General features: G+C 44.9%; 1 long non-coding RNA gene across 1 annotated transcript in view; it reads right to left on the bottom strand.

The window, feature by feature from the left end:
- Nucleotides 1-26,913, bottom strand: part of LOC121293741 — a 176,883-nt gene that overhangs the window by 27,625 nt on the left and 122,345 nt on the right. Inside the window, exon 3 of the long non-coding RNA XR_005946592.1 lies at nucleotides 10,101-10,160. This is a non-coding gene — a long non-coding RNA (uncharacterized LOC121293741). The remainder of the gene's footprint in view (nucleotides 1-10,100; nucleotides 10,161-26,913) is intronic.

Genomic DNA, 26,913 nt, shown 5'->3' with positions numbered 1-26,913 from the left:
TTCAAATCTCATCCTCCTTAGAGATCTATTGGAATCCCATGGGAAATTTTTGTGGTTTGTCAGTAGCATAACCTGTTGGCCAGAACAAATTCTGAATTTCTATTCACTACCAGTCTAACCATTGAAAACAAAGCTTGAGAAACTATAGGAAACTAGTTTCTAAGAAACACAGCCCATATCAGCACTGTTCAAATTCTGGTAACCCAGTGGAAGGGATGCTGTTTCCCTTGGCAATCCCAGAAAAGTCACGTTCTTTCTAATTATCAGATAAGAACATAAGAGTTGAAATGCCAATGATTCATTTCTGTATTCTTGTACAATAATCTGATCACAAAATATTTTGATTATAACTCTCCAATTTATAAGTGCCATCAAGCACAGTACATTAAACTGATTGAAAATGATATCATTGGGCAGGCCCGATACCACTTCATGCCTTAACGAGCGTTTATTGGCAGAAGGCCGGACTTCTGCCCATCACCGAGGGGAGGGGGGATTGGGGGGATTGGGGGGGATTGGGGGGGATTGGGGTGGGGGGGGGTGTCCCATCTTGGAAAGTTGCCAGCCAATCAGATTGGCAGCTCTCCAGGAACTGTGCTGCTTTGGCCGGAAGAGGCATGGCAGGGAGCTGCCTGGAACTGAGTGACAGTAACCAGAAGGGAGGTAAGTGGCAGGGAGTATAGGGAGGGGAGGGGAGAGGAGGGGAAGGGAGGGGAAGGGAGGGGAAGGGAGGTGAGGGGAGGCCTGTGGGGTCATGAGGAGGGTGATAGGGGTTCCCAGGGTAGGATGGGGCCAGGGGTGGTGGGGAAAGGAGGTCGGGAGGTCACTGGGCCTTAAGGGGAGGGTGGCCCCAGTCAGAAGGGGGCTTCTGATGGAGGCGCGCCCCTTCATCCCACTCGAGATCAAACTTTATTTCCACTAGGGGAGTGGAAAGGGCTTTGAAATAAATATTTGGGGTAAGGGATCCAACTTGGGAAAACGTGGTAAACAAAAAGGTAGTGACAAGGCAAGAGAGGGAGTTACTAATGTGAGAAATGAGAAAGAGAATGTGATAGGAAGGGACAGAGAGTACAAATCCAAGAGTAAATCAGCATGTAAGGCCAGACATTACAAAAATAGTAAAAGGACAAAATTAAAGGCACCGTATTTAAATGAGCAGCATTTGAAACAAAACAGGTGAACTGATAGCGCCAATAGAAGTAAATAAGTATGATCTGATAGGCATTACAGAAACATGACTGCAGGGTGACATAGATTGGGACCTAAATGTTGAAGCGTGTGTGACACTTAAGAAGGACAGGAAGCTCGGAAAAGGTGGAGGTGTGGCTCTGTTAATTAATGATGGTCATAGAGGTCTACAGCACAGAAAAAGGCCCCTCAGCCCATTGAGTCTGCACCAGTCAAACGAGTACCTAACTTTTCTAATCCCATTTTCCAGCACTAGGCCCATAGCCTTGTATGCCATGGCCGAGGCATAGAATATAAGAGCAGGCAGGTTATGCTGGAACTATATAGAACGCTGGTTAGACCACTGCTGGAGTATTGCATGCAGTTCTGGAATCCACATTATAGGAAGGATGTGATTGCACTAGAGAGAGTGCAGAGGAGATTTACCAGGATATTGCCTGGCCTGGAGAGTTTTAGTTATGAGGAGAGATTGGGGTTATTTTCCCTGGAGCAAAGGAGATTGAGGGGGGACATGATTGAGGTGTATAAAATTACGAGGGTATGGGCACTTTAGAGAGGGATGACCTAAGTTCAGAAAACCAGAATGTAGAAGCAGTTTGGGTTGAGATGAGAAATGATAAAGGCAAAAAGTCACTTATGGGAGTGGTGTACAGGCCCCCTAATTGTAACTACATGATAGAGCAGAGTATATAAAAAAGACATAATGCTAGCTTGTCAGAAAGGTACTTGAAAATTATGGGGGACTTTAATCTACAGATAGACTGGAAAAATCAGATGGGCAAAGATAGTCTAGATGGAGAGTTTATAGAATTTTTCCAGCATAGTTTCTTGGAACAGCACATTCTGGACCCAACCAAATATCAGGTTATACAAGACCTGGTAGTGTGCAATGAGCTGGGAGTAATTGATAAACTCATAGTGAAGGCACCTCTAGGTAGCAGTGATCATGTGATTGAATTTACATTCATTTTGAGGGAGAGAAGAATGGGTTCAAGGTTAGTATTTTAAATTTAAATAAGGGCAATTATGAGGGCATGAAAGCGGAGCTAGCTAGAGTGAATTGGCAAATGATTAAGGCAAATGGTTAAGGGATAGGTCCATAGAGATGCAGCGGCAGAATTTTAAAGGGATATTTCAAAATGTGCAGAATAGATACATTCCAATGAGAAAGAAAGCTTCCAAGGGGAGAACCCATCATCTATGGTTAACTTAAAAAAATAAAGACAGTATTAAACTTAAAGAAAAAGCATACAACTGCGTAAAGATGGGTGACAGGTCAGAAAATTGGACAGAATATCAAGAACAGCAAATAATGACAAAAGGACTAAGATGAAGGGAAAAATTAGAGTATGAGAAAAGGCTAGCTGGAAATATAAACATGGATACTAAGAGTTTCTATAGATATTTAAATAAGAAAAGTTAACAAAGTGAGTGCTGGTCCTAGACAAAGTGAGACTGGGGAATTGCTAATGGAAAGTGAGGAGATGGCAGATGAATTGAACAGGTATTTTGCATCGGTTTTCACTATGGAAGATATGAGTAACATCCCAGGAATAACTGTAAATCAGGAAATGGAAGGGAGGGAGGAACTCAGGAAAATTACAATCACCAGAGAAGTAGTATTGAGAAACTTGTTGGAGCTGCGGGCTGACAAATCCCTGGATTCTGATGGACTTCATTCTAGGGTCTTGAAAGAAGTGGCTAGTGAAATAATTGATGCGTTGGTTTTAATTTTCCAAAATTTCCTTGATTTGGGGTGGATTCTATTAGGTTGGAAAATAGCAAATGTCACTCCTGTATTCAAAAAGGGAAGGAGGCAGAAAGCATGAAACTGCAGACCAGTTAGCCTAACATCTGACATAGGGGAAATGGTAGAAGCTATTATTAAAGATGTTTTGGAGGGCACTTAGAAAAGTTTAAGGTAATCAGGCAGAATCAACATGGTTTTGTGAAAGTGAAATCACATTTAACCAATTTATTGGAGTACTTTGAATGAGTCACGTGTGCTGTGGATAAGGGGGACCGATGTACTGTACCTAGATATTCAGAAGGCATCTGATAAGGCGCCACATCAAAGGTTATTGCAGAAAATAAAAGCTCATAATGTAGGGGGTAATATATTGGCATGGACTGAAGATTGACTAGCTTACAGGAAACAGAAGGTAGCCATAAACGGGTCTTTTTCTGGTTGGCGGGATATAACAAGTGGTGTGCCAAGGGATCAATGTGGGGTCTCAACATTTTACAATTTATATAAATGACTTGAATGAAGGGACAGATAATATGGTTGCTAAATTTGCTTACAACACAAAGATAGGTAGGAAAGTAAGTTATGAAGAGGATGTAAGGAGGCTACAAAGTGAGTGGACAAAGACCTGGCAAATGGACTTATAATGTGAACAAATGTGAAATTGTGCATTTTGGCTGGAAGAGTAAAAGGAAACATGTTATCTATATGGGGAGAGATTGCAGAGGTCTGAGATTCAGAGGGATCTGGGTGTCCTAGCGCACCCACAAAAGGCTAGTATGCAGGTAGAGCAAGTAATTAGGAAAGCTAATAGAATGTTATCATTTATGGCCAGGGGGAATTGAATACAAAGGTAGGGAGGTTATGCTTCACTTATATAGGGCACTGGTGAGACCATATCTGGAATACTGTGTGCAGTGCTGGTCTCCTTATTTAAGCAAAGATGTAAGTGCATTAGAAGCAATTCAGAGAAGGTTTACTGGGCTAATACCAGGAATGGGAAGGTTGTCTTATGAGGAAAGGTGGACAGGTGAGGCTTGTATCCACTGGAGTTTAGAGGAGTAAGAGGTGACTTGATCAAAACCTTTAAGATCCTGAAGGATCTTGACAGGGTGGATGTGGAGAGGGTGTTTCCTCTTGTGGGAGAATCTAGAACTTGGGGTAATGGTTTAAAAATAAGGGGTCACTCATTTAAGGCAGAGATGAGGAGAATTTTTTCTCGCAGAGAGTTGAGAGACTTTGGAACTCTCTTTCTCAAAAGGCAGTGGAAGCAGAGTCTTTGAACATTTTGAATGCAGAGCTAGATAGATTCTTGATTGACAAGGGGGTGAAAGGGTATGGGGGGTAGGCGGGAGGTTACAATCAGGTCAGCCATGATCTTATTCAACAGCTGAGCAGGCCTGAAGGGCCGAGTGGCCTACTCCTGCTCCTAGTTGGGATGTTTGTATGTTTGGTCATTTTCAAATTTGACCCCACTGATCTGTCATCTGCCCGCCAGCCTAAACATTGAGGCTGGGTGGGAAAAGGCCTTTAGGTGCCTGTTGAGTGCCCCGCCTCCGTAAAATCACGTACAGGTTGGGTGGATGGGATCCCGGAGGGAATCTCGTCCATGCAATTTCACGTTCCCTCCCACCGCCTCAGAACTTGCCTGGGGGAGGGGTAAAATTCTGGCCCTGGACATGATGGCCACGGAAAGTGTGTTCCACAGCCAAACAGGTTGATTGTTAACCTGCAAATCCTTCCAATATGCCTGTGGCAGGCAGTAAGAATGGGAGAGACTTGTGGTCATCCTGATGTGGATTGGCGCTCCACAAGCTTTAGCCTCTGGCTTCAGGCTAATGGCCTGTTACAGGAAAAACTGGCCACGTACATAAGCTTATGCTTTGCCTGCCCTATGCATCTCCAGACTCAGGAGGTCTTCTATGTCATGGACAACTACAGTCTGCTTGTTGGTCTTAGAGGGTTGATTCTCTCTTTCTCTGAATTGGTTACAGGGTTGTTTCTCCTCTTCTGTCTTCCTACCTCACCACCGCCACCCCCACCCACCCCACCCAACTGACAGTTTTCTGAGGAACAAGTAATAGATAGTGCACAAATTTCCATTGTTGAGTGAATAAGGCAGGTTCTTCTTACCTTGCTTTCAATCAGGTCAGCTTGATTGAGAAAGAGAATCAAACTGGAGGGTCTTTACCAGGTAATAGATGCAAAGGAACCTCACTTCTGGTAATATGCAGATTCAATACAAACTAAAATGCGGCAATGCTCTGAAGAAGAAATACTTCCCCTAGATTTTTCTCCTCCTCAAACCAAACATTCACCATCCCCAGCCAATGAGTCAAAAAAGGCTAGAGAATTTGAAAATCCTTGCTAACAATTCTTCATTGCCCACAGCAACAGATTCAGAAGAGCAAAGAATACTACATTTTAGGCTTCCATTAGTGACAGCTGAAGAACTGCTAACCGACATAACTAGCCAATTGCCTGTTATACTAATGGGGAAGTCACTAATCACTCTGATGTGTACACATTTCCCTCTAGTCCTTGGAGAGTAAAAAAAATGACAGTACAAATATAAATCAAGTTTCCCCAATGACATTTCTTTTTGTTGAAAAATTAGCGACAGAAAGAAAATATATACATTAGTGTTTAGGTGGGAAAAAATGTCAGATAGTTAAAAAAAAAGTCTTAAATCTTTTAGTTGAATTATAAACGCTCTCTTTGGAGAATTCCACTCAAAAGCAATTAAAAGGCTGCTTGAGAAATGAGAATCCTTGCTAAAAGATGAAGGCTCAGCAGGATCCTAGGCAATAAATTATTGCATGGTTACAACAGATAGGAACAGACACAAAACAATGATTCAGTTTTATTCTAAAGTGGAATACGACTGGAATACATGCTAAAAGTTATCAAGCTCTGTTTGCCAACTGCCACACTGGGGAAGGGAAGGAAAATGAATGTCCTTTGCCTATAGCTGAAAGAGGTGTCAGGCCTTTTCCATGCGAAAATGAGGAGACTTACATCTGTTTGAGGTCCACATTTCAAGGCTCATTAACTCTGAGACAGGTTGGTGCCAACACCAGCTCCAATCCCTGAAATCAGACTTGGCAGTGCCTGTGGCCTAAAGGTGAGGTTCTAACATTTATTTACCAGCATGTGGAACCCAGAGGAATAGGAGTGCTCCTACCCGTTTGGTAAAGGCTCAGCACTAATCCAGGCACCCTGACCCACCACTTCTCCCAAACCAGGGTGACCAACTCTTATGAAGTAAAGTAAGGGGCACTCCGAATGGGTTGGGTTGGGTTGGGCGGGGAGGTGGTGGATGGATGCTGGTAACCCTAAGAATCGGGGTGGGGCGGGGGGGAGGAGGTCAGCTGGGGGTGGCAGGCAGTGGTTGGGGGAAGTGTGTTTCTGGTGGCCATAACTCCCCCTGGTGGCCAACAAACAGAGTGCTCGCAAAAAAAAAAACAAAGAGAAAAAGGCGAGGGGAGACTCCCAGGCTCAGTCCCCCAAAAGTTGTCCTAAAAATAAGGGACAAAGGGTGTCCCTTACGGGACACAGGGCAAACAGTCAAAATATGGGACAGTTGGTCACCCGGTCCCAAATCCACCCCAGCCTGCTGTCATTCCCCAACATCACCCCAACTTTGTCCCCGTCACTGCAATTCTCAGATCCGATGCCTGGACCCATCAGCATGGTTATGCATTCCCCTTTGCCAGTGGGCACTTCTCACCTCACTGGCTCAATTTCAATGAGACCCCCAAGGCTCAATATTGCGATTGCCTCCGAGCCTCACCTGTCAGCTACACCCAAATCTCGAGGCCAGTGTTTAAATCAGAAGTGGACAATTTTAATCAACTCCATGAAAGGCACCAGCGAAATTTAATCCAGCATCTCCTCCTTTTAGCTGTCTGGCATTGGTCCCTGTACATCAGGTTGCGCAGCGAACCCGTTCACAAACCTCACGCGATCTTTGTAGTTAACTTATTCTGAGATATACAAGAGCAGCCCTGGCTCACTTGCCTCTCTTTCTTTTCTCTCCTGTTTTACATTTGCAAGTAATCCAGCCCAAAAAGCATCTACACTTGTCAGTCTGATCAGCATCGCCCCTGGCCAGCAAAACCAGCGAAATCTCCTCAACTTCATCTGGGCTGATGAGAAGTCAAATTGCACAATTGAAAGGGAAAATTGCAAGGACTTTGGCTCTTTCGAAATATAGTCTTATTATTTTTTGCCTAATGTGTTTAAAGAGGACTTTTCACAAATTTATCAAGATTTATATTGGGTCAAAATCCTGGAACTCCCTCCCAAACAGCACTGTGGGTGTACCTGCAACACATGCAGTGCAGCAGTTCAAGAAGGCGGCTCACCACCACCTTCTTAAGGGCAATTAGGGATGGGCAATAAAAACGCTGGCTGGCCGAGCCAGCGATGGCCCCACACCATGTGAAAGAATAAAATTGGATAGATAGGCAAAAGAATTTTCCTTAAGGTGCAATATTCATCGACCAAACTTAACATGATTATAATATGATTTTAAAAAAATGTTTTACAACAATCCTACTGCAGGTATCACTGACACGCTGTAGGTTTCCTGAACCAACATGTACCCACCATGCTTATAAATTGGAACAATTAGAGATGTTTTATAGTTTACGGTATTGTAGTGGATTATGGCACTGCTCTTTCACCTCTGTTGCCTGAAATTCAGATAAGCTCAGATTGATAGATAAGGTGCTCTTCTCTGGCAGCAGCTCATGAGAAATAAATTTCCAGTCATCTCAAGCAAGTGAAAAATCACAGCATTAAAACCCTCTGTAAGTTGACACCAGACTGCAGTCCAAACTGGAAAGGACACGGCAGCAATGGAAAATGGGAAATAAAAATCAATGTTCCAGTAATGCATGATCTTCTCAGCGTAAAGATACATTATTTGCTGAATAATCCTCAATGTGCTAAGAATTCCGCTCACAACCAATTTAAGACTGTCAGTCAGGCTCACAATGTGGCACATTTGCATGTACTGGAAGCTACATATATTAATACACAGGACCCTGTTCTTTGTAGACAGAAAGAACATGTACATTCATTGCGCCTGTTTCTGCTAAACAAAATAAGTGACTCATTCCTCAGGGCAATGCCTTGACCAATCACGGTCAAGCTGCCTGGTTTAAATTTCAAACAATGCTTGGCAGTTAATTGTCAGTCACCATCACTGGTGTACTCTCCACGGCAACCCCATTCACCAACTAATCAGTACTCTCTTCACATACAGTATAAATTGTTGTATTATATTGGTATTCTTGCGAGTGCCCTAATGAGTGCAAGACGAAAAGCTTAGATGTGTCTCTTTTTTCAACAACCCTCAAGTTACATTATCGAGGCAGACTAGAGGGTGCTGTGTGTGATTATTCAGCAGTTGCCCTGGGAATGTGTGCTGCTGCCAATGGCTAAAACTGTTTTCCATTGCCTGAGCACTGTCACAGTGCCACACAAGGAGCATCAAGGTAACTTACACAAGAGTTCAAATATACATCGTTTGCAAGAGTAATAACAATACGCTTTGCAACATTTCAAAACCCAACCCTGCATGGTGACACTTTAAAAAGAAAAGAACTGTAGACATTTATTAGATGAAATGTACAGGTATAGTGTCTGAAAATCAGCAACCTCGAGATCCAGGTCGTGCCAGACTCCAGATCTTGCTGGATTTCTGGTTGGGCAGTTCAGGTCAAACCGGCTTGGGTGGGGTCAAGCCCCACACCATACCAATCCAGCGCCCAGCCGAATTGTCCAGGGAGATTTTTTTTTATATTTCACTCAATTAAAATTGATGCCTGGCACATTCTAAAAATGTGCAGTTTTCAGACAGCTCTGCTTTTTGTGGCAGCTGGATTTGAGACCACTGTACTGTACAATCATTCAAAGTGAATTTGAAGCATGCCTCAGCTCTCAGCACTAATTTTGTTGTTTACAAAAATGTTATACTACATGAAATGTCAGTCTTACAGTTCTTAAGAACGTTCAACTGACTGAATGTATGTGCTTTACACGTCTGCTTCTCACACTTTTGCTCTTCCATTTATTCCTTACCTTCCCGAGATCGAGCAAATCTGGTGAAGTCCATGGAAAAGGATGCTTTCTGCGGCTAACAAAGTTAGCTTTTATATTTCCCAGCTTAGTGGACAGCAAGTGAACCACATGCTTACCTCCGGCTGCCCTTATGTAAAGGCAAACTGTTGGCTGGTTTGGAGGTTTCTGATATTGGTTTTAGCAGCTCACAACAAAGTAAATTTCAGAAGGACCCATCACCTACCGATCACTAACAGTGTTTACACAGTGTAAATCTCTCCTGTTATAGTCTGATTCTGAGAGTACTGTAAAACAGCACCAGGCATGGAAACAACCACTGTAGAAATGGAACAAGCACAGGTAGATTTACACACCTTGAGGGTGAATTTCCCAGTTGTTCGCTAAAATAAAAGCAAAATACTTCGGATGCTGGAAATCTGAAGAGGAGTCTACCGACACAAGGTGTTAACTTGGTTTCTCTCTTCACAGATGCTGCCAGGTGTGCTGAGCATTTCACTTGCTGTTTTTATTCCTCAGCTGTGTTGCTGGACTACCAGAACTCCGCTGGAAATCTGGCAAAACAGCTCCGAGTAAGGCTTCAATTTGGGGATGCTGTTCTTGAAAGAAGTAGTGTCCTTGCCCTCTCTTCCATCGCAAGTGGTATTGAGTGGGTAAGGCAAAGATAGGGACTCGCTTTCACTGGGAGATCCCACTTCCTTCACTCACAAAGGACCCAGCATAGGAGATGAGACCAGTAGCTCTAGTGAGATGAGGAATACTGGTCTCCAGAAAGGCAGAACTGGGCCCCATTGGAGGAAAGGGATTCAGCCAGGAAGTGGTTTGGAACCTTAAATATGAGGAAGTTTTTTTCTTAAACATCAGTATTGACCTCTTTGCACTGGGGAGCGAAAGGGTGGTTGGGATGGAATCTCAGTTGTCAGTGACTTAACAATAGTGTCATTGAACCATTACATTTCCCATCATTATCTTGATAATTTTACTTTTATCTCAATTGCAGTACAACCCTGAAACAAACTGGTTTATCATGTTATCAACACAGTAAGCATAAGCATCAACATGGAAGCTTTCTACTTACCTGCTTTTCAGAGATAGTCAGTAGTCCTTTGTTGCCGGGCGATTGGGTTGGGTGGAAATTCTGAAAAAGATAAATTAACACAAGATGTTCTTCTGAAAAGGATGTCTTTTTTTTCTATTAAGTTTAATTCCTTTCTTTCCCCTTAATATCCAGCAGAGGTAGTTTATACATCGTGGTAAAATAGGTCACTATTTCACAAACATTCAGTTCGGCTGCAAACTGGCCGAACTGAGAACTCATTATGCCACTGGTGTAAACCAGACCTGTCTCAAGGGTATGTCTCTTACCGGGGCCAATTCTTAATTAGTGGATACCTGCCAATGTAATCTACCAGTGGAGTTTTGATGTGCCTATTTCCTTAGCATCGGCAAATATATTACTTTTGTATCCTAACACCCCTCTCTCCCCACCTCCACTTGCCTCTTTCTATATTGTCCTTTCAGGATTTTACTCTACCAGAAGGGAAGTGATGTCTCTTCTAACCAGCTGTTCCAAAGCATTTAATTTATCTCATAGACACAATCAATGTACACAGGTATACAAAATATGTGAATGCGGATAAGTCTTAAATTGATTGCGACTTGCCGTAAGTTGCTTATGAAACAAAGCCAGCTCAATTCTCAATTTGCATTTTTGATTTTAGTACGAGATCTTAAAGTGAGTGCGTGGTGCCTTACTGGCATGGTTTTCAGCCAGAAAAATGTCACATTGCAGAATTCAACTGTGGAAACCTTCACATTTACTCTGAGCTTTGTAATGCTTTGCTCAGTGACTCATTCAAAACAAAGTACACCTTCCCAGAGCATGATCAGAACATCAGTTTGGCAGTAAATACTGTGCTCCTAGCTTAGCTAAATAGGAAACACTTTATTTTTCTTTGAAAAAAAATCAGAGTGATCACAGTGACAGTGCAAGTGCTGCAGAAACCAAGTCAAGTTATCTTTTAATTGTAACTAGTGGAATCATTATATGGCACTGCTCTGGGTGAATCAGGTGATACGTCAAATAGCACACAATATATATGGGCCAGGATTTGGCTGGGCTGTACCATTATACGGGTTATTCTCCACTGACAAGGCTGCAAAATGTCGACAGACAATCAGTGCTCTTGTTCAGCTATGCTTAACCACCACCTGTCACTTCTGCACTACATAGTCATCTGCTGGAAAGAACAAATCCTAAGATCAACTGATGGCTAATTGCCAGTTGTGTCACATGTCAGAAGCATGTCAGCACAAAATGGCCATCTTTCTTTTTATTTGTATGTTTGACGCATTAAAGTACAACAGCCTCAAGACCTTCTATATACTAACAGATCCTCCTTAGCATTGCTTGTGGTAAGTTAGAGGTTATGCAGAGCACGATGCCAATAATGTCAGTGTGCTCATCACACAAGACTACAGTGGTGGATTTTATAGGAGCAAAAAGAATTCAAGAAGTCTCCCCAAAACCCAGCCTCTCATGGAGTTAGAAATCGTACACAAAAGACAATGTGAAAAACAGCACTCCAAGCTGTCTTCATTAAAAAAGTTTGGCAGTCGATTTTTGTGCATGGTAGCGGACTCATCATATAAGAACCCAGTCTGACTGCAGTTGAGATCTTCCAGCAAATATTGAGAGCATCTCAATATGTACCACTGTCAGCCACTAAGCTTCACAGGTGCGGAGCCAAGCAGAAAGAAATTAAAGGGGACACACACTGGGAAAAAAAAGGACTCACAAAGCAACTTAATTTTAAAGGGAACATTGCCGTTCTGATGAAGAGTCACACGGACTCGAAACACTGACTCTGTCTTCCTCTCCACAGATGCTGTCAGACCTGCTGAGTTTTTCCAGCTATTTTGGTTTTTATTGCTTTCAACTGCATGCAGGTGTGGACAAACGTTACAACAATGGCAACCTGAAAATCTTCTTCAGAGATTGATCAGAATGTGCAATTCGCTACCAAAAGGAGCAGTTGATGTGGACCAGCTTAGCTGCATTCAAGGGGTAGAGGATAAGTGGTTTGTTGATGGAGTTAGATAAAAAGGGGCAAGAACAGATTGGTGTGGAGCACAGACAGACCTGTTGGGGTGAATGGTTTATTCGTATGCTGTGAATACTTTCCTTTGTAAAACTACTCATGCTAACCGTACTACGTCTAAATGGACCAAAGACAAGATCAATGTAGGGTTTTAATATTGTCCGTTGTCAGATTTTGTCCAGTAGTCACAGATGACCCAAAATGAGGTGAAAGTCATAAGTGGTTTCAATCACTTTATTATAAAAAGCAACAGGTTTTCTATGATACATAAGCTAAAGAGGCAGAAAAGATGTACGAACTGTAAGAGGTGACAATAGTTTGCCAGTCCTGGGTCAAATGAATGGACAGATGAAGCAGAGTGATGCTGATCTTTTTAGCTGGTGTTGACAGTTCTGCTCTGTTGAGCTAGCTAGATTAGGTTGAAGCCAGCATAGATCCACCCCAGAAAGATTTTCTTTGTCTGGTGTCTTCTTGAGTTAACCAAGGTGTGAGGCCAAAGCCAGCATGGATCTTCCTCTGAAAACTAATTCCCGTTTGAAGTGTTCCCCCCCCCCGCAAGAGCACATTATTCTTCCTTATTTCTATGGGGCTGGGTGGGTGTCTCACCACTTATTCAATTATCCATTTAGCAAGGGACATTTATCCAAGGAGGAACACTCATATTTCCATCCCTTCAGTCTGTCAAGTCATCTTGTGGCTTATCTCTTAAAGGTTAGTTGGTTTGGATATGGGGCATGGGGTCCTACCACATCAGGCCCGGGAATGTCTTCTACCAGGATTGGTGGCAGTGTCATTCCCATGGTGGAGATAACAGGCCAATGCTGTCCTGTGTTTGCGATTTTGGCAGCTTGACAAGCTGCTACAGAATCTCTCTTAATTAGGAGAGAAAGAGAGAAAGTTATTTCTATAATATTCATCAATTTTGAGACTTATAAGGTCATTAGACAGAACTTCAAAATATAAGTCAGACAAATGTTCAATGCGCAAACAAATTAAAACTTGCAGCAGCCGGCTGAGAGCATGGGAGAGAGGCATGGGAATCATTGGGTGACTTAAGGTTCGCAACAGAGCTGTAATGGCCGCTCCTGGGTAAATGGAAAGCATCCAGCTTGAAATTTGTGTTTATTGTACCGATGAAATGATAAAAATGAATTTGGGCTGGGAACTAGATTCTGGAGGCCTCTGTGAAGTTAGAAATTAGCTACTTAGAGAGCCGACAATTTTCCTTTAATTTGTCTACAATTATCTTTAACACTTTGCCTCAACATTTCCCTTTCATATAAAGGAATAAGCCAGGCATAAAAACTAATCTCGTCTTGTTAGAGATTTCTTTGTTAAATAAATACAAAAGTAATAGTTGAATCGATGTTTTTTTTCCTATCTTACAAAAGGCTTTAACTATGTTTTTGTAGGATCTTGGGTTATCCATTTAATGTCTCAGAACAAAAGACAAGCTTGTCAAATTAGCCAAGTAGGCAGCTAGGAAATGACCAAGTAATCTACTGAACTAGGCCCAGCAGACAGCTTTGTGTGCTATCCCCAGGAATTTCTTGTTTCCATTGACTTCAACAGAAAGGAAAATCAGGAGGTTGACAAACAGACATCTTATGCTGCAACTAAAATGGAAATAAATTACTTCCTTTGTCTGTATAGCCCATTGGTGCATCGCAATGAGATGACAATGAGGTGAGGATCCAGCCTGATGAAGAAGGCCTCAGGATGGCGGAGGAGGGAAGATTGTTTGTGAACATCATCAAGGAAAGGCAACAAGGTTGGACAGGCCCTATTTTAAGGCATGAAATCTTGCTGAGGTGACTGAAGGAAGATTAGAAGGAGGTAGACCAAGACGGAGTAAGAGAATGATGATGTTAGACAACCTGGAATTGAAAATGGAAGGCTCCTATGAGCAACTGAAGTGGAAAGCGCAAGATCGTGAGGCATGGAGAAATGAGCAGCGAACCTACCCTTAGGCAGACCACTACTAACACTACTAACTAACCAGCCCCACCTCACCAATTCTGCTTATGGATTCTGGTCCAGTCTGAGAAAATCATGTGCTAAATTAATTAAAAATTCTTCTAAACCCGAAAGATGAGATTTTGAACCCAGACGGTGCCTGCTTCTTGTTGCCAGCTGGTCGGCACATGGAGTGCTCCATTCCACCTTTCAAAAGGATACCTGCAAACACCAAGATGGTACAACCAAAACTGACCAATGACCAAGCACAACATCGCCACAGCTATCTGATGGAAATAGCCATTGGCAACTGCAGTCACTCATCATCTTGGAATGCCATATACTACAGAATGTACAACATATGTTATCAATTAAACATACTATTTGATTACAGGAAATGATTGTAATTACAATATTAAAAAGCCTTACAGCACAAAATGGTGACATATTGCCTTACATAGATATTTTTGTATTGAAGCAGTTACATAAGCATGTTACAACTGTCGAGGAAACAAATTTAACATTAAGGTGAAACCTCAATCAGGCTGCAAAATGTGGATGTGTGAGGAGGTGTATCACCTGAGGTTGATATGATCCTCTACAGATCGTGATGTCACCTGGAGCCTTTGGTGAGAATCCTCGAGTGCAATCGTCTGAGTATCGGTTATTTTCAATGTGTATCACAGCACATCTGTTCAGCCATTACAGTATCGATTGTGCACATGTAAGGGCAATCCCAACCGGGATTGGTGCCTTCTATTGCCCAACCTGCTGGGGCTTGTGACATCAGTGGGAAGGCCTCTCATTTGCATGGGGCAGGGAGTTAAAAATAACAGGGATTTGTCTGCTTTTGGAGGGGTTGCCTAGCAACTCAATTTAAGTACCTGATCAGTAAAAAATGTTTCAAAAAGGCTTACCTTTCTCTGGGGCTCCAAGTTACCTGACTGACAGGAATCCTAATTCAGTGGGGCCCAAATTCACTCCTCTGGAGGCCAACACATTTGAGCTCAGTAGGTATAGAGAGCTCTCCAGATAGGCCAGGTCTTGACTAAACTCCCAACAGAGGGTGTCCCCACCCTACCCCACTGGTGACATTTGCCTTATAAAGAAAAAAATAGAGATGTCTTCCCTTACAAGGCCCTTACACTCCCTTACATTCAGAAACTCCTGGTACAGAATTTTACAGTCGCTGAGCAGACGCGTGGTAGACAGCGTTATGATATCGGGAGGGCATTCCCAACATCATTGCGCTGATCCGTGATATTTCAGTTGGCAGGTGCACGTCGTAACCACGCCTGCCGACAGTTAAAGGGCCAACTATGCTCATTAAAAGCGCAATTGACTTGCGATTTTGCTTGGCTCGTGCGCTTTTATGCTTGGCACATGAGCCAATCGGCCAGATGGCCTTCATGCTTTTCACTCATTCTACATCCAGGGCAGAATAAAAGTCCCACAGGATGTTGGTAAGGTGAGAAGTTAGAAGTTTTGCTGTGAGTTTGTTTGGAGTTGGTTTAAGAGATCGCATCAGGTTTTTTTTTTGGTGTTTCTGGAGAATTCTCCGATTTTTAAGCGTTTTTGGAGGCTTCCTGCCCTCTGGCCCTTCAGTGCAACCACCTGTATAGAAATGGGGATTGTGTACTCTGCTGGAGGGACCTCCTCTTCTGCAGAGGAGAGAGTCAGAAGGGAGAGGAGGCCAGTTGCTAGCAGACACCGTCCCAGAATCGGCCCTAATGGAACAAGAGGCACAGCCAGGAGGGGTGGAGGGATAGCAGGAATTGCATGCCAGAAGGGTCTGGAGAAGGCCCCATTACCCAGCAGGCAGAGTGTTTGGGCAGCGATTATGCGACCTGGACATGCCTGTGGTTCAGTGCTGGAGAAGGCCCCACCTCTCCAGGGACACTGTCACCTCTATATGCAAAATGATCGGTCCTGAAATTGTCTCCAACTGTGTAGTGGGCCACCCTAAGCCAGTGTCCCAGAAGGTGACAGTTTCCCTGAACTTTAATGCCTCAGACTCATTCCAGGGCTCAGTGGGAGATCTATGTGGTGTCAGGCAATCGGCTGCCCACAGCTGCATCATGCTGGTTACTGACGCACTGTTCCAAAGGGTCAGCACTTTCATTAGCTTCAGGATTGACGAGGCCTGCCAGGGAGAGCGAGCCAGAGGCTTCGCTGCAACCACAGGGTTGTCCCACATTCATGAAGCCATTGACTGCACAAATGTGCCCATAAAAGTGCCAGCGGGAGAGCCGAGTGCCTTTGTCAATAGAAAGGGCTTCCACTCTCTCAATGTCCAGATTGATTGGGACAACAAAAGCCAGATAGTGCAGGCCTGGGTCAGGTGTCCAGGAGGCTGCCATGATGCCTACATCCTGCGTCACTCCCAGGTGTCAAGGCTGTTCATTGCTCCAGCGCGCCCAGATTTCTGGCTCCTGATGGACAAAGGCTTTCCGCTAAAAAGATGGCTGACGGCACTCCAGAGATATCCAAGGACTGCAGCCAGGGAGAGCAACAGCCGCAATCAAGCCTCCACAAAGGCAATAATGGACAGGAACATAGGCCTACTCAAGACGAGGTTTCACTACCTGGGGATCACTCAGGGGGATCACTGCAATATCCTCCTGAACGCATCTCCGTTATTGTTGTTGTCTGCTGCGCAATGCACAATCTTTCTCTCTCAAGGGAGGACCCATTGGAGGACGAAGGCAGCGATGCTATTGCAGAGACCGCAGAGGACGAATCAAGTGTTGAACCTGAGGAGTCTGGAGGGCCCCAGGGTGAGCACGATCCTGATGTGCAGATGCAGGGAGACCAGGGAGGCCTTGATTCAGAGGACTTTCAGTTAGGAATCCAAAGCAAGGAGTCAAGATGATTGCAAGTGAAATGCCACCTTACTGATCGATGCTGGTGAGGCACTCCTGTCACCCTTCACTCAAGTCCCAACCGCTGAAATAAACTTTACAGCTCTTCATATGTGTGACACACGACTCCCAGGCCTCTCCCTAACAATTGCATGAAGCACACTAAAGTCATGGCATTTTTTAAAATTGAAAGCAAAGATATACATTTACCATTAAATACGTACCGAGGAGAAATTAATCACCCCTTATGTGATCGGTGTGCTTAAATTTCCATTTGCAAATGCTACGTTGTGGTGCTTCTCCCCTCACTGGATTGGAGGCAGTCTGCTGACTCTGGTGCCCCATCAGCCTTGATGACTTTGGCGGACGTCCTCTGGTCGCCAGAGCCTGTGTGGGCCCCGTCTGGGCAGGAGAGTCCAGCGCCAATGCTGGACACTCCTCAGATGCGACAGTCAATGATAAAGTGGCAGAGGAGCAGCTACCATCATCAGAAGCACCCTGAGAGGAGCCTCCAGATGAGAGCTTCTGGTTGTCTGCCAACCTGAGGCTGGTTTGAACCTCCCTGCTCACCACAGATGGATGGGCAGCTAGTAGGGTCACCAAGAGCTTCATCCATCTCTCACATTGGCAGCGACTTGCTAAGGTCACTGCCAGTATGTGGGCTTGCAGGTCTGAACACAACCCCAGAAAGCGCTGATCAGCTTCCTGGAGCTGCCTCTCCATGAGAGTCGCCACTCTCTCTATGGAGGAGGCTGTGCGTTCTGAGCTCTGGGCCATCTCAGTACTCACACTCCACATCCAACACTGAGACCATGGCACGCAGACCCTCAGGTATCTCTGCCAGATCCTCCTGCGCAACCCACTGGACATCCAGCAACCGCCACCTTTTAGATGACTCCAAAGGCTCATCATCTGCCTCCAGCTCAGCATCGTCCTGGTCTCTAGTATTCTCCAACCGCCGGGACCCGGGGGGACTCTCTGCCTCCACCAGCTTCCCAGGCAAGTTTGACATGCCTTCACCAGCCATGACCATAGATTGTCATCTGCTCCAATACGCATATGCCTCCCGACCAGCATCTGCACTGGTGCATGGTGCAGAGAAAGGATGTGACATGGGTGCATCTGGCTGCTGGTCATCCTCAGAGGTCAAGGGAGGGTCCTCGAGGTCCTTCTGGGGTCGTGACGATGTTCCATCTGAGGGAGGAAGAAAAAATGTCAGTCTTGAGCATCATCACAAAGTCAGAGTGCATGCAGTCTGGTTTCTTCTCAGAATGGACATCTGGCTGAGCAAAGACTCCTGAATGGACGAGCAGCGGGGATAAGTGGATTTCACATGTCAATTTTACAAACAATGCTCAACACCCCACACTCACTCCACCAATCCCTGTCCACTGGACTCTCACCCTCATCCAATACCTCTGCCTCTCTGTGATCAGTGGACCTGCCCCCACATTCGCAGGCCCTCTCCAGTGCCTGCTCCTCGGCCTGACTTAGGAGGAGGTGGTTTGGGATCCCACCACCTGTCCGTCCTCGCTCCTGCGCATTGTGACTTCTCTCCTCCTGTAAGGACAAAAGCGCTTTCATTAGTTACCACACTATGTTCCAGAACTTTCAAGCCTTCCCCTCACCAAAGACACAAGTTAAGTTGCCTGTCACATAGTCAGGGTGAGGTGTGACAATCAAAGCACATCGTTATGTGCCACATTACCCTCTGCATTTCACACCCTTGAGCACCAACAAATACTGCCACCCACAAAGCCATCTATCCAAGGTTCCAGCTGGAATCAGTACTCACCCTGGCAGAGCGTGGAAGGTCATCGAAACTTTTCCTACTCCGGATCCAGATTCTGCAAATGATCTCATGGCTACTGACCAGGCTTGCCACTTCCATCCAGGCCTTCCACCTCCATCCAGGCCTCCTTCGTCACAGGAGGTGGCCTCCTCTCACCATCCCACGGCAGCAAGCCTTCAGGGAGCTCCATTTAAACCCCCCGACCTTCGCCCTGGCCGGTCCTGGCACCTGCCCTCTTCCTGGCCCCACCGGCAGCGCTGAACCTGCCTCAGCTCGCGTTTCACCCTGGCCGGCAGTTAATTGGCCAGCCAGTGTGAAATTGATGTCGGAAGCCACTTGTGGGCTGGAGCAGCTTTCACACCCATTTCCAGGCCTGCCGATCGCACTCACCCGACAGGCTAAAAATTCAGGGCCTGGAAATAACCAAACAACCCAGAACAACCAAAGCTTTGAAGCTTTTTGGGAGGTTGGACCACTTTCTCACCGGAGTTCCAGAGGGCCACTGATTAAACCCCCTAGGAATTTTGGCCCAATAATATTTACTCATGTGTAGACTATGAATCGTGGGGAAAGAAGAGTTCACATTCTGAAGGTCGTTAAACAGCAAACAACATTCTAAAAAAAGTGATTTTACCAAAGAATGTAAGAACTAAACTATGATCTGACATTTCATCAGACGTCACAGATTAGAATATTCCCGTAAATTCTTAATGTTTTCTCAATTTCCAGACATTAGTCTTTGACTTTAAACAGGTTACCTCCTCATATATAACGTCATTAATTTTGTGGTAAAACAAATCATGAAGGAGGATTCATGCAACCATCTCTAATTATCAGATTATTCCTTGCAGGGAGCACATTCAGGATGTACACAGACATAAAACAACTTTTGACATAAACTTGTATTGGATGTTTTTTCTTTTGCCCAGCACTTTGAAAATCAACCGATCTCCAAACTATCTAAAAAGCCAACTATACACATTTCACATGGACAGTCAGCATCTGAGCTGAGTATCTAACGTTGCAATCCCACTGTTAACAGCTGGGGTCGTGTGCTCCTGCCTATCTGTAGCAGCTCCCTCTGCCAGGTTTTCACATGCAAGTGCTACTGTGCTCATGTGTCTCACGTGCTCAGCAAGGCAGGACAGCTGGGACGTGGAAAGGGGGCAGCAAATACTGTTGGAATATATGCACCCGAATTACATAGAAGTATTCACAATATTAAAATACTGCACATTATTACATAATACGAAATGAACACTGTGCCACACAGCAGTCAGTGTAGAATTAAGCAGTTCCTGGCATTAGTGTTATTGTAACGCAATGATGCAGTTAAAAGCTGCGGTCAATGTTGATATAGAACTACGTGGTGGGGATGATGGGCACAGGAGCAAGAATTGGAGAAAAGCTGGGAGACAGGGGTTTAAAAGGTCAGTTGAGCAAAGATCCAATTCATGGACTGTCAGTTTGAGCGTAGGGAAGAGGATCAGAGCGCAGGTGTAAAGATTATGAGTGAAGACTGAGAGGAAATGAACAGTTTCAAGTACTTGGGGTCCATGTGCCTGAAGATGGAAGAATAGAAATGGAAATCATCAGCAAAGTGATGGAAGGTATCATCAACAGTGCTATCAGGTGGCATTTATGTAGCAATAACCTGCTCACAGATGCTGAGCTTGGGTTCCACCAGGGCCACTCAGCTCCAAGCCTCATTACAGCCTTGGTCCAAATATGGACAAAAGAACTGAACTTCAGAGGTGGGATGAGAGTGACTGCCCTTGACATCAAGGCCGCATTTGACCGAGTGTGACATCGAGGAACCCAAGTAAAATTGAATTCAATGGGATTCAGAGAGAAAACTCTCCACTGGTTGGAGTTATGCCTAACAAAGGAAGGTGGTTGTGGTTGTTGGAAAACAATCATTTCACTCCAGGGCATCACTGCAGGAGTTCCTCAGGGTAGTGTGCTCGGCCCAACCATCTTCAGCTGCTTTATCAATGACCTTCCTTCCATCACAAGGTCAGAAGTGTTCGCTCATGATTGCACAAGATTCAGCACCACTCATGACTCCTCGGGTACTGAAGCAGTCCATGTCTGCATTCAGCAAGACCTAGATAACATTCAGGCTTGGGCTGATCAGTGGCAATATTCATGCCACAAGTGCCAGGCAATGACCATCTCTAACAAGAGAGAATCTAACCACCGCCTATTGACATTTAACAGCATTACCATCACTTAAACCATCAACATCCTGGGGGTCACTACTGGCCAGAAACTTAACCAGAACAGCACATAATTACTGAGTATTCTGTGAGGGCTAACTCGTTTCCTGGTTCCCCAAAGAACACTTGTCAGGTGTGTGATAGAATATTCTCCACTCTCCTGGGTGAGTGCAGCTCTAATAGCAACTTATATTTATATAGTGCCTTTAATGCAATAAAACTTCCCAACGTGCTTCACAGGAACACTTTGAAACAAAAATATGATACCAAGCCACAAAAAGAAATATTAAGTCAATTGGCCAAAAAGCTAAGTCAAAGAGGTAGATGTTAAGAAATGTCGTAAAAGAGGAAAATAAGGTATAGAGATGGGGTGTAAGGAGGGCATTAAAGAGCAGCGGGCCTAGGCAACTGACACTCAAGAAGCTTGACACCATCAATGACCAAGCAGCCTGCTCGAATGGCATCACATCCACCACTGAAACATTAATTCCCTCCACAATTGGTGCACTGTGGCTGCAGGATGCAACCTGTCCAGTGTTTACTGACATCATCTTCCAAACCTGCAACATGAGTTCAACAATTTCAGACCGTAATTTCTGCCCTCATTTTGTTTTCGTGGGCCCAGATCTTCCAGTGTCTGGATCAATGGAGACCAGGAACACCCCACAAGATGCACTTCGGGACCCCTTGGAAGTCCTTGACATCAAGCCCGCATTTGACCGGGTGTGGCATCAAGGAGCCCTAGCAAAACTAGAGTCAATGGGAATCGGGGGAAAACTCTTCGCTAGTTGTAGTCATACCTAGCACAAAGGAAGATGGTTGTGGTTGTTGGAGGACAATCATATCACTCCAGGGCATCACTGCAGGAGTTCCTCATGGTAGTGTCCTGGGTCCAACCATCTTGAGCTGCTTCATCAATGACCTTCCTTCTACCACAAGGTCAGAAGTGGGGATGTTCAGTGGTGATTGCACAATGTTCAGCACCATCTGCGACTCCTCAAATACTGAAGCAGTCCATTTCCAAATGCAGCAAGACCTGGGCAATATCTAGGCTTGGACTGACAAGTGGCAAGTAACATTCGCACCACACAAGTGTCAGGCAATGACCATCTCCAACAAGAGAGAATCCAACCATCGCCCCTTGACGTTCAATGCCATTACCATCATTGAATCCCCCACTATCAACATCCCAGGGGTTACTGTTGACCAGAAACTGAACTGCACTAGCCATAAAAACACTGTGGCTTCAAGAGCAGGTCAGAGGCTAGGAGTCATGCTCACCTCCTGACTCCCCAAAGCCTGTCCACCATCTGCAAGGCACAAGTCAGGAGTGCGATGGAATACTCCCCACATGCAGCTCCCACAACACTCAAGAAATTTGACAGCATTCAGGTCAAAGCAGCCCGCTTGATTGGCACCACATCCACAAACATTCACTCCCTCCACCATCGATGCAGAGTGGCAGCAGTGTGTACCATCTACAAGATGCACTGCAGGAATTCACCAAGGCTCCTTTGACAACACCTTCCAAACTCACGATCACGATCATCTAGAAGGACAAGGGCAGCAGATAGGTAGGAACACCACCACCTGGAAGTTACCCTCCAAGTCACTCACCATCCTGACTTGGAGATGTATCGCCATTCCTTCACTGTTGCTGGGTCAAGATTCTGGAACTCACTTCCTAACCAGCACTGTGGTTGTACCTATACCACATGACTGCAGCGGTTCAAAAAGGCAGCTCAAGGGCAACAAGGGACGGGCAATAAATGCTGGCCCAGCCAACATAGCCTACATTCCGTGAATGAACAAAAAAAGCTCCAGCTCTGAAATGCGGAGCTCAGGTTTGTGCAGCAGGTAACACTTCATGCACATGGTCTCGTCTGGGTCAGATGGAGTGTCCATGACTCCCCACATGTCACAGGATGAGCATTCCACTTGGCTGAGCTGTCCTGCCATACCTTGACCTTTTAAATTACTTTATTTACTTTAACTTTAGTTACTTTTATTTAATTTAACCTTACTCTTGTACTATTAACTATAAATTGGAGATTAGTAGAAAGTAGAAATTCTTCGCCCTTACTCACAAATCAGCTTCCTCTCCTGCATCTATAAATTCTTACTTTCCCTGGCTAATTTAGATATATACGTTTTTCAAAATTACTGACATTGAAACACAGTCCCTAACAGCAGCTGCTCAAGAACCAATCAACTCACGACTTTCCAATGATGTCACTCTCACTTTTTTTTCAAATCCACCGAGCAGCTCAGAAAGGGTGCTCCCATGCATGCATGTCCGACTCCTCTCACTTCTGGAATGTGCTCCCACGCAGGTCCGACTCCTCTTGCCCCCGAAAGTGAAAGGCCCCGAGCCTCGGCCTCTCTTTATTCGCAGCCCAGCAATGTGCTCCCATGCAGGTCCAATTCCTCTCACCCCTAGAACAAGCTCCCATGCAGGTCTGATTCCTCTCGCCCCTGGAACGTGCTCCCATGCAGGTCCGACTCCTCTCGCCCCTGGGAGGTAAGTATATTTTAGTAGACCCTTGATAGTGATTGTGCAGTCAATGGCCAAAAACAGAAACTTGAGAATATGTTTTCTTTAGTTTAGAATAAAGTGAACGAATTGGTGCCTAGTTTTATTTTGTATCAAACAAAATGGTAACTCTTTACTGGGAGGCAAAGTGCCATCATGGGTTGCAAAGGTGAACATATCTCCTTTGTATACCATCTCTCTGTAGCTCTTCAAAGAAGCTGCCGGACATTTAAACTCTTACTTACCAGAATATAGCAGCTCATGCCGTAAAAAAGGAGTGTGACTTTCGCATGATTCCCTTCACTGATGTCTCTGAAGTTTCCTGTGCTGAGGGAATATCCTCCACTGGAAGCTTGGTCTAAAAATCGGAGGAAGTTAAGTGGGTCGTTTCTTTGTCTGACCTGGCTCTGGAACAGTAACTTCCGTCCCTTATCGGAAGATTTGGGCCTCTTCAGTTTTACTCTCATTTGTCTCGTTTTTCCTTTCAGATGGTAGCAATATAGGATCCTGCCATTCACTCCTTTTTTAGACACATGTTTTATTTCTTCACTTGTCCCATTGCCACCCCCCTTGCACTTGCGCCTCCAACTCTTTTACCATTTAATGTCGCCTGCCTTTTGTCCATCACAGACCTTCCCTTTTGTTCTTTTTCCACTCTCTCTCCTTCCATTTGCCTAAAACCTTTTCACTTTTCTCAGTCCGGATGAAAGATTGGTCTGAAACATTAACTCTGTTTCTCTCTCCACAGACGCTGGCTGACATGCTGCGTTTTTTCCAGAAATTTTTAGTTTTCATTTCAGATTTCTGGCATCCACAGTGCTTTGCTTTTGATAAGGAGGAGTGTCTCACAGCTCATTTTTTTAAAATATAATCTTCCATGGGATGTGTGCATCGCCGGCTGGGCCAGCGTTTGTTGCTCATCGCTAGTTACCCTTGAGAAGGTGGCAGTGAGCTGCCTTCTTGAACCGCTGCAGTCCATGTGGTGTAGGTACACCCACGGTGCTGTTAGGGAGTTCCAGGATTTTGACCCAACGACACTGAAGGAACGGGGACATAGTTCCATGTCGGATGGTGTGTGGCTTGTGTTTACTAAGATAAGGAAGAGGGAGGTGATCACTCTTAGCTCTGAGGAATAGTTGAACAATTGGATCTTGCAGGTGAATAATGAGCGGTGATCAACTTAATTCCCAAATAATCTGTGTAATTCTTTTTTGTTTGGATTAGTGCAGTGATATAAATGATAATGGATAGTGGAGGAAGTTCCAGAAACATTATTTAAATTGCCTGCTTGGCTCAAATCCTTTCACTTGTATTTCAGCTGTGATCAAGTCTGTTTTGTTTTGACACAATGCCACCCATTGCCTGTACGTATACTGAAAGAAAAAGAAAATTAAGACTTGTGTTTAAAAAAAGGCTATATCATATCTTCCTGAAACATTTCAAAGCAAGTTAATATTGAATGATTAAGTGCAGAAACTCTTTTGTTGGGAAATACAGGAGTTATTTTACACATCGCAAGATCACACAGACATTTATAAGCACTTAAACTGTTTTTTTGGTGATGCTGGTTAACTGAAGACTTTGGCTTAGAAATTGGCATAACTCCGTTGATCCTGTCATGGGTCATTTGACTTGCACAAGAACCGACAACAGAGCTTAGGCTAAACATCTCTTCTAAGGGCAGCACATCCTATAATTAACCAGTACGGTGTTAAATGGATCCCAAGCCAGATGGTGAAGTATGAAACTACACACAAATCCTTTTCTTCATAGTAGGTTTATTCATAGAATGCAGCATTATATATCTCTGCCTCCTATCTACCAAACATCCAGTACCCCATAAGTCTTTCATTATACTATTTTGAGCATTCCAATAAAAAACTAATTAAAAGATTAACCAATTAACCTCCCCTTAAAGGGCAAATGTAACAAAAAAGACAAAGCTTTAAAGGAAACTTAACAAATTAAATTAAAAGATAGTTCCCGGGGCTGATGATGCACTCCAGCTCCTGCGGCACTCACCGGTTATGGAAGGCCTCAAGTGTACAGGCGGACACCGCATGCTCCCTCTCCAGTGACACCCGGGTGCGCACATAGCCACAGAAGAGGGGTAGACAGTCAGACGGATCGACGCCCTTGACCACCCACTGCCTGGACACATTAATGGCCACTTTGGCCAGGCCCAGCAGCAGACCCACCAGGAAGTCCTCCGATCTGCCCATCCCCCTCCGCACCATGTGGCCAAAGATAAGGAGCATGGAGCTCTTTCAAAATAAAACAAGTGATCAATAAAATAAAGAAATGACTGTAACAAAAAATCAAACTTTACAAAGAAGCTTTAATAATCAAATTAAAACATTGTTACCGGGGCTGATGATGCACTCTAGCCCCTGTGGAGCCCACGGGACACAGAAGGCCTTGAGCGTACCAGTGGACACCACGTGCTTCCTCTTCCGGGCCACCAGGCTGTAAACATAGCCCCCGAAGAGGGACAGACAATGAGGTCAACGGCCGCCCGTTGCCTGGACCTGTTGATGGCCACCTTGGCCAGGCCCAGGAGCAGGTTCACGAGGAGGTCCTCCTCCTGGCCTGTTCCCCCTTCGCACTCGGTGAGACTTTCTTTATACTTTTAAGTAAAGCAAAATCAAGAGGTTGAACTAAAATCAATAAATGAGGAGGTGACAGCCCCTCATGGGGCACTGTAACAAAAGATCAACATTTTTTAAAGGAAAATTACAAACTCAAATGAAAATATAATTTTCGGAGGCTGATGACGCACACCAGCCCTCACGAGGCCCACTGGTCAGGGAAGGCCTCGAGTGCACCACTGGATACCGCGCGCTCCCTCTCCAGGGCGACCCAGCCACAAACATAGCCGTGGAAGAGGGGAAGACAGTCGGGTCGGATGCCCCCCTCGACCTGCCCCCTGCCTGGGCTTGTTGAGAGCCACCCTGGCGTTACATCCAATCTCTTGGCAGGCTTACCAGGGGGGTCCTCCTTCCTCCTACCCGCCCCCAACCCCCCACCCACCCACCACCAACCCCCCCCCGGATTTTTATACTCCTTTGAGCAACCAATTCAACTAAGTCAACAAAACAAGGGACAAATTAAAAGGCAGCCCCTTAAAGGGAAACTGCAAAAAGAAAAGCAAAATCTCAAAGGAAATTTACAAAATTCAAAAACATGATTAAGGGGGTCAATAAAGCACCTCAGCCCCCCACAGTGCCCACCGGGCATGGAAGGCCTTAATCGTGCCAGTGAACACTACGTGCTCCCTCTCCAGGAACACACGGCAGCGAACGTAGCCATGGAAGAGGGGCAGACAGTTGGGCTGGACGACCCCCTCAGTCGCCCATTGCCTGGACCTGTTGATGGCGAACTTGGCCAGGCCCAGGAGCTTAGTTCATGAGGAGGTTCTCCTCCCTCCCT

The sequence above is a fragment of the Carcharodon carcharias genome, chromosome 22 (assembly GCF_017639515.1).
Source record: "Carcharodon carcharias isolate sCarCar2 chromosome 22, sCarCar2.pri, whole genome shotgun sequence".
NCBI lineage: Eukaryota > Metazoa > Chordata > Chondrichthyes > Lamniformes > Lamnidae > Carcharodon > Carcharodon carcharias.
This window is presented reverse-complemented; position numbering and strand designations above follow the sequence as displayed.